The sequence below is a fragment of the Dermochelys coriacea genome, chromosome 1 (genome assembly GCF_009764565.3).
Source record: "Dermochelys coriacea isolate rDerCor1 chromosome 1, rDerCor1.pri.v4, whole genome shotgun sequence".
NCBI classification, from domain to species: Eukaryota; Metazoa; Chordata; order Testudines; family Dermochelyidae; genus Dermochelys; species Dermochelys coriacea.
This window is the reverse complement of record NC_050068.2, coordinates 218,397,842-218,404,300: the sequence shown is the minus strand read 5'-3', so window position 1 is coordinate 218,404,300 and position 6,459 is coordinate 218,397,842. Positions and strand designations below refer to the sequence as shown.

At 46.9% G+C, this 6,459-nt stretch overlaps 1 protein-coding gene and 1 long non-coding RNA gene across 4 annotated transcripts in view; one reads left to right on the top strand and one right to left on the bottom strand.

Moving 5' to 3' along the window:
- Positions 1-436: 436 nt before the first annotated feature.
- Positions 437-3,674, bottom strand: LOC122460186. 3 transcript variants are annotated; one of them, XR_006281307.1, is made up of 4 exons: positions 3,619-3,674; positions 2,352-2,436; positions 710-838; positions 437-493 (listed from the first exon to the last, which is right to left on the bottom strand). It is a non-coding gene; the product is annotated as an uncharacterized LOC122460186 (long non-coding RNA). The 3 variants fall into 3 exon arrangements; XR_006281309.1 differs by lacking the exon at positions 3,619-3,674 and adding an exon at positions 3,324-3,376 and having other exon boundaries at positions 2,352-2,463; XR_006281308.1 differs by lacking the exon at positions 3,619-3,674 and adding an exon at positions 3,324-3,370.
- LOC119846489 (TRPM8 channel-associated factor 2-like) overlaps positions 2,122-6,459 on the top strand; it is a 33,854-nt gene continuing 29,516 nt past the window's right edge. The window contains exon 1 of the mRNA XM_038380280.2: positions 2,122-2,342. The gene's annotated coding sequence lies outside the window, so the exon portion shown is untranslated. The remainder of the gene's footprint in view (positions 2,343-6,459) is intronic.

Sequence of the window (6,459 nt, the reverse complement as noted above, 5' to 3'; positions counted from 1 at the left end):
GCTGAAAGAGAGAGTCCACTGTGTTGTTAAAAATCACAGCCTGCACAGTGACACAGGATTTATGGCTTATTACAACATCTGTAACCCGCTAACCCCCACCCCACCCCACCCCCCAACTGCTTCCTCCCCTTTCTTTCCTCCCTGGATACATCTTAACAGGCCATCTCACCTTGAATGAAGAAAAGGAGTACCTGTGGCACCTGAGAGACTAACAAATTTGTTTGAGCATAAGCTTTCGTGAGCTACAGCTCACTTCATCGGATGCATGTAGTGGAAAATACAGTGGGGAGATTTATATACACAGAGAACATGAAACAATGGGTGTTACCATACACACTGTAACCAGAGTGATCACTTAAGGTGAGCTATTACCAGCAGGAGAGTAGGGGGGGAGGAAGAAAACCTTTGTAGTGATAATCAAGGTGGGCCATTTCCAGCAGTTGACAAGAACGTTTTAGAATGGTTTCAGAGTGGCAGCAGTGTTCGTCTGTATCTGCAAAAGGAAAAGGAGGACTTGTGGCACCTTACAGACTAACACATTTATTTTGTCCCTTGAAATGTGTTAAGCACTTATGCTAAACAATCTGTTCCACCTAGTATTTAAGCAGTGACACTTTGAGTACATTTCCCAGACCTGAAGAAGAGCTCTGTATAAGCATGAAAGTTGGTCTCTCTCACCAACAGAATTTTGTCCATTAAAATATATTACCTCACCCAGGTTGTCTCTCTTATTGGGGCCAGTCATTCCCGATTGCCATAGGTGTCCACTAGGCAGTTCTTGTAAATTTCACACTCATGCCTGTCTGTCTGCGCCCTTGACCAGTTAAGAGGCTTCTGCCTGAAAGTGAAAAGAATTACAAGTGATCTGGGGTAGCAGAAGCCAATTCAATTCTTTCAATCCTTTTTTCACCCTTTTTTCTTTGCAGGGAAGAGGAGATGGTATCCTGGAATATTGCATTTAAAAATTGCTTTAAGTATTATTCATCATATTTTACATGTATATATTACATAGCACTTTACATCCATACATCTCAAATTACTTTAAAAAGGAGGAGCCTTATAATTATGCATTGTCACAACATTTTAAGTGTAGTAGAAAAGCCCTAAGTTTCTTCCAAATTTAGTTGTCTTAACTTTAAAATTATTTTCATGATTTGAGGATGTCAGTAACTTAGCCAGAGGTTATGGATCTATTACAGCAGCGGATGGATGAGGTTCTGTGGCCTGCAATGTGCAGGAGGTCAGACTGGATGATCACAATGGTCCCTTCTAGTCTTAAAGTCTACGGTCATTTTACAGATAGACAAACAGGCATAGAGGAGATGTAATGTGCCCAAGGTCACAGAGTGAGAAAATGGCACAATCAGGATTAGAACTCAGCTCTCTGACTTTCCTGTTTAGTGCTCTCTCTGAAAATGGTGACTTTAAAATAAAACAAAAAAAAACAAAAAACAAGAAATGCAAACACTCTCATAGCAGCGCTGACCCTCCCTCTTAAAAGGCCTGTTTGCTAGCCAGACTTCTCTTTTTGCAGGCACAATTTTTCAGCTACAGTGAATTGTGCCTACTGTTTTGTGACTGCCTTTTCCTGGCAATTCACTGTGGGGTAAAATGTTACGTGCAATTTTGCCCCCACAAAAAGTAATGCCTCGTTTGAAAGTAAATATACACAATAGCTGCAATATGGCATAGTTAACTTCCGATCTCATGCGCACTGGTGCAAATAAGGAGTAAGTAATTATACTGACCTCAGTGGAGTTACTTTGAATTTGCACTGATGTACAAGCGATCAGTATATGGGCCAATATTCTTGGGATACTTGATTTCATGTTAACTTTTCATTCTTACCATTACATTAATGTAGGGTTTGTTTGCCTTTTCCTTGTCCTAACCAGCAACTATACAATTTCTCCTGTCAGCTGCACATTTTGGGCCCACACTGTTGCACACAGCATGAAGCTGCCAGCATGTTCCCGAGATTTCTTGCACATTCTCTTCCCATTTCCTCTCACGCTTTTTCAGACGTTCCCTAAGTGTGTGGGGGCGTGGGGTGGGGTTGGCGCTGCAGCACCCTAGCCAGTAGGCAGTGCCCTCTGCTGCCACTTCCTGGTGTCTGCAGGAGACATGCAGAGAATGTTGCCCTGCCTCCCGCCAGGCCCATTGCCCTGGCGTGAAATCCCTGCATCCGGCTTTCCCCCCTCCCCCCCGGGGATCCGACTCCAGTGGCAGCACAGCACCCTGATGCCAGCTTCATCAATCCTCAGGTCTCCTGGTGTGATTCGTTCTCAGGAAAGCTCTGCTCATAAGTGACACCTGCTGCAAATAACAGTCATTATGACAAGGTAACTCACCTACAACCACACAGCCCTACATCCCCCGGGAAATGCAAACAGAAACATCTTTTGTTTGGCACTTTTTCTTTTTTGCTTCTTCATCCTGTTTCACAGTAGCAGCCGTGTTAGTCTGTATTCGCAAAAAGAAAAGGAGTACTTGTGGCACTTTAGAGACTAACAAATTTATTTGAGCATAAGCTTTCATGAGCTACAGCTCACTTCATGCATCCGATGAAGTGAGCTGTAGCTCACGAAAGCTTATGCTCAAATAAATTTGTTAGTCTCTAAGGTGCCACAAGTACTCCTTTTCTTTTTTTCTTTTCTTTTTTCATCCTGTTTGGTTCACACAGGGTGGATGGGTACCTCATGACAGAGACTGACAGCCGGCTAGATTGCCTTACATTAGTGTTTTCACTAATCTCCTCTTCTATGTTCTAAGCCAGGGGCAGGCAAACTTTTTGGCCAGAGGGCCATATCCGGTTTCCAAAATTGTATGGAGGGCCGGTTAGGGGAGGCTGTGTCTCCCCAAACAACCAGGCCCCTGCCTCCTATCTGATTCCCCCCCCTGCTTTTTGCCCCCTGATGAGTCCCCGGGGACTTCTGCCCCCTGATGGCCCCCTCGGGACTCTTACCCCATCCATCACCCCCTGCTCCCTGTCCCCTGAGCACCCCTGGACCTCCCACCCCTGACTGCCCACTGCTGCCCCATCCAACCGCCCCCCATTCCTGACTTGCACCCTGGGACCCCTGCCCCATCCAACCACTCCTTCTCCCTGTCTCCTGAGTGCCCCCAGAATCCCTGCCCCTGACTGCTCCTTGCCGCCCCATCCAACCCCCCCTCTCCTTCCTGACTGCCCCCCCCCCGGGACTCCTGCCCCATCCAACCCCCCTGTTCCCCGCCCTCTGACCACCCCGACCCCTATTCACACCCCCGCCCCCTAACCACCCCAAACTCCCCTGCCCTCTATCCAACACCCCCTACCCCCTTACCGCACTGCCTGGAGCACCGGAGGCTGGCGGCGCTACAGCCGTGCCGCCCAGAGCACTGGGTCAGGCTGCAGCTCTGCAACTGCGCTGCCTGGCCGCCCAGAGCATTGCGCCAGCCGGGGAGTGAGCTGAGGCTGTGGGGGAGGGGGGACAGCAGGAGAGGGGCTGGGGCTAGCCTCCCAGACCAGGAGCTCAGGGGCTGGGCAGGAGGGTCCCGGGCCAGATGTGGCCCTCAGGCCATTGGTTGCCCACCTCTGTTCTAAGCCCTAAAGGGAGGGAAAGGGAGAGGTAACCTTACTGTAACCCCAGGGTGTCTTCTTCCTTAGTATATGGGTGTAGCCTGCAAACCCAACGTCTGTGAAAGAACACGCCTAGGAAACAAACACACAGCTTTGATATTATTTGAGGGGGAACGAGTAAATGGAGTAAGGTTGTGGCTTCTGGGTGGTACCCAATCAGTATTTTCTTTCTTCCTAGAATCTTTTCATTCTGTATTTCCCTGGTGATATACTGTGTCTTTCTTTCATTCACCGTGGTTTGACTGCATCTGGGAATTTCATTTCAGCAGGATGAATGTTTGTACTGAACTCTTAGACAAATGCTCCTTCAGTAAAGGACTTTCACTGACACCACGTGATATTTGACTGCTCTCCTTTGACAATTGCTAGGTTTGCCTTTGACTCACAATCTGGCTAGGCCCCTCACCCTGCAATGATCTGTGGTTGGGGGACTACTGCACCCACATGGCGCCTATTGCAGCAGCAGGGCCTTAAGCAGTAGTGCTCTTACATCTAGAAGGGAATGGATGTATTGTGGGATGAGCACGATCCCAGTAGTTTTCTCCCCTCCCCCCCATTCCCAGCTCTAGAAACTTTGTTTTTATAAATCATAAAGTTGTCCTTCCCACAAACTTTATAATTTTTAAATATAAAATTGGCATTATTCAACACATGAATAATGTGCAATTTCATATTTAAAGTATTTGTAATGTTCCAAAAATGACCCTATATAATGACAATATTTCCATGTCATTACTTATATCAGTCATTCATATAAGTGATAATGTCACACGAAACACACAATGGGACTGGTTTCGCCTTTTGCAAGAAGCAACACTTCCCCAACTGCCCCCACCTTTTCTGCCCTCCCTGCTGTTCCAGGGATTCTCCTCTGCCTGGGACCTACCAGCTGCTCTTGCAAGAGAAATCCTGGAGCGGAGTGTGTTGTGCATGAGCAGTGTGCATTAGGGGAGTGCTGCCAAGGCTCAGCTGCAGCAGGGATGACTTAGGCTCCACTCCTCCCGTAGTCACATTGTGCTGCTGCTATGTCTGGAGCAGCCCTCAAAATTGCAGGAATGGAGAAGCCTCTCATGTTATCCCGAGAGCTCCTCCTGCAGGCTTCAAAAGCCAGTGACTTGTGATTAATTCACAAGAGCTGGCACTACTGAATTTGTGTGTGCTCAGAAAGGGCAATTCCACTATTACCAAAAACTGATACTGCAAAAGAACGTAAGGGTGGTCTAAACTTTAGACTGTAAACTTTGTGCCCTGGGGGAGAGAACATTAGGGGCTCAGGCTACATGCAGAAATGGCACCAATTTAACTCACTTGGTTTGACATGCTAGAAGTGAGAATTTAGAAAAGGTAGAAATGAAGAAGAGGAGAGGAGCTTGGTGAAAAAGTGCTGTCTGGCTGTTCCAGACATAGGGAATATCATGGAAAAAAGCAAGGAAGCAGGACTGCAAGAAGAACATGAAGAGGGTCTTGAAGCTGGTGTCATTGGTGTAGTGAAAGGGATGACACTGAGAGACACAAATCGAGACAAAGGCCCTGTTGCTCATTTACACATGCTTTAAGACCTGTTTATACTGCCAGAACATTGTAAAAGAGACTTCCTGTAAAAAGGGATTCAGGCCCACTGTGAAAGATACAGATCAGAGACGATTGATATAGGGCCTCAAAAAGAAAAGACAAGAAGTATGCAAGGCAAAGGCAGCCAGTGGAGGTATTCAAAGAAGGGAGATGACTTGAACAGAATTCCAGGTGAGGACGAGGAATTTGGCATCTGATTTTGGACAGACTGGAAGAGGAGCAAGGTAATACCGGAGAGGACAGGTGTGAAGTAGTCAAAGTGGCATACGTGGGTATAAACTGGCTATGACTAGATTGAGGTTGGAAATGAGAAGTTTTCTAACCATCCAATGAGTGAGCTTCTGGAACAGCTTCCCGACAGGAGTTGTGGGGGCAGAAAACCTAACTAGTTTTAAGAAGGAACCTGATAAATTTATGAAGGGGATTATATGATGGGATTGTATTTGGTAACAGGGGACTGGACTCAATGATCCAGGAAGATTCTTCCAGTCCTATGTCCAAAGTGGAAGAGGACTAGGGTGTGGGCAACTGCTATAACCACTGGAAAAGTGAGGAAGGGACAGACAATAAAGACAGTGTTTCAAAAGATCAAATAAGTTTTGAAATACTTTGGCCTATTACAATACAAAATGCTGTAAACGTGAAGGAAACTACATTTGAATTATGCATCATTTTTGTTTCAAGTATTTTTCTTTATATTTAATTGCACTTTGCATACCCTTTTCCTGTCCTACGCCCTTTGAAGTCAATGGCAAAGCATCAGCCCACTTCAGTGAGACCAACAGCAAGTCTCAATCAGTAATACAAAGGCGTTTTACAATGTAGGACAATAATTATCAGCCCCCTGCAGGCCAAAAGGCAGTGAAAACTCCTTGGTTCTGCTGTGTGGAAAAGCTATGCTGGGAGACTCCATCACACTCTCAGTGGGATGCAGGGAAGGTCGGGGAATGATGGAAGTATAGCCAGTGAGTCCAGCAGATGGGGCATGCAGTGGGCAGTATTACGGACTGCAGTGAGTCCCAGCTGGGGCTGTGCACCCAGCTGCTGGGCAGTGAGGTAGGATTCTTTCTGTCCCTCCTAAGCAGCCTGTGCAAGTCACTGGGATGCCTGTGTGCTCGGGCATTGGCAATGGACAAGTTTGACCCACCTAGCATAAGCCAGAGGTTCTCAATCTGTTTCAGAACATGGCCCCACGATGATGGGAGGGGGGGTCTCCTTTCGGCGTAAGTACTCCACCGCCCCAAGAGTGAGGCAGTAGCGATGTTGGG